Consider the following 1,624-nt stretch of genomic DNA (forward strand, 5'->3'; position numbering starts at 1 on the left):
TTGTTGCAAGCTTAGAAGTTAGAGGAGCTAGAGAGCCTATTGATCCTTAAACTCGCTTGGTGGGTGTGGGGAGAGGATGAGCCTGGAGTTTTTCTTTCAGGTTCCCAATAGAAATCGAGCTAGCTGGAGAAGAAGGCGGACTTTTTATTAGAGGGCGTTTGGTGGAGGAGCATGCCTCAAGGGACTTCCCCTCACTCAAACTCTTGTCCTACAGCACCATGTTTAAACATAGGTATATCAATAGGTTACATACACTAACTAAAATTTTCAGGAATAATTGCAAATAAACAAGTACACAAAAACTATACCAACAGCATTGTCCGTAGCAACCTCTTTAGCACTCAACCCATAATGGAAAAGAAGGGCTGGATGGATTAGCTCGCGAAGATCATATTGAAATAGATTTAGATGTTCTAAAAAAAGCTTGAAAGGGAGCAAGGTGGTTATGAATAGAATACCTGGGAACCTCAAGAGTAATAGAAATCTATATAGTGGGGACGCGCTAGGGAATAGGTGATGAGATGAGATGAAAAGATAGTGGCGTTTCCACTCCTTGATAGCGGTATCAAAAGGGAAGAATTGAGCATCCCCCCTAGAATTGAAATAGAACAGCCCAACACTAACGTTCTTCAGCATAAAAAAGGAGTGGAATTGGCGCAGAGCGGCTCACACCTAGATTCTTAACCAGTATGTAACAACCTACTAGTATATTGAAATACATGGACACCAACTAGCTCAAAGGAACCTTGAACAAGGTGCATACCTTAGCAAAAAAGAAGCGAACGAGAAATCGCAACCTAGGTTATTGTTGGGTCATATAAAATTGAGTGAAGCCCTCAAGTGGAGAATTAGGACGTTCTGCAGAGGCAGGGTCCTAAATCATGAACTCATTAGGTATCCCAAGCCTAGACCTCAACTCACCTATGCCTTCTTCCATCAAGCAGGTATGGAAGACCCTAAAAGATTTTATGTCAAAAGCCACTACTTTATGTTCTACCTTTCTTCTCTCTATCTCCTCCTTGGTGGCCCTCTTTTTACTGTTCACCTCCTCCTCGCCCTTACTCCCATGACAAAGCGACCAAATCAATAAAAAAAAATCCTCCCAAATAAAGCGGCTGAATCAGCAAGAATTCCTTTACAACTTTCTCATCTATACCCCCTCTTACATAGTTAACTGACTTAAAGAGAAGAGAATAGCTTACCTAGAGAAAATAAGGTGGTAAAAAATAAGATTTGGCGAAAAGAAGCTCAGTATCGAGGGAATGCCTACAACAAATTTTTTCAAAGAAAAGTTAGAAAACCCTACTTTCGAACAAAAAGAAGAAAAGGAAAGAAAAGAAAGGGAAAACTTACCTTGATGCAGAAAAGTGACGCTACTGAAAAGGAAAATACCTTATATATGCAAGCTTGTCAAATAGTCCTATTAGCTGAGGACTTAAGGAGCGCGTTGACTTCCAAGATATAAGGGACTCCTCTTATTCATTATCTCTTACAATCATTATTGTTTATGCTTTCTTTTTGCAGATACATTTGAACTTAAAAGGCAATTTTTTCCTCTCAAATAAATGCGGAATCTAACTTATTTTTGTCTAGCTAATACTGCAGAAACTTACCTTGCTGGTAG

Source organism: Sesamum indicum, linkage group LG1 (genome assembly GCF_000512975.1).
Source record: "Sesamum indicum cultivar Zhongzhi No. 13 linkage group LG1, S_indicum_v1.0, whole genome shotgun sequence".
Taxonomy (NCBI): Eukaryota; Viridiplantae; Streptophyta; class Magnoliopsida; order Lamiales; family Pedaliaceae; genus Sesamum; species Sesamum indicum.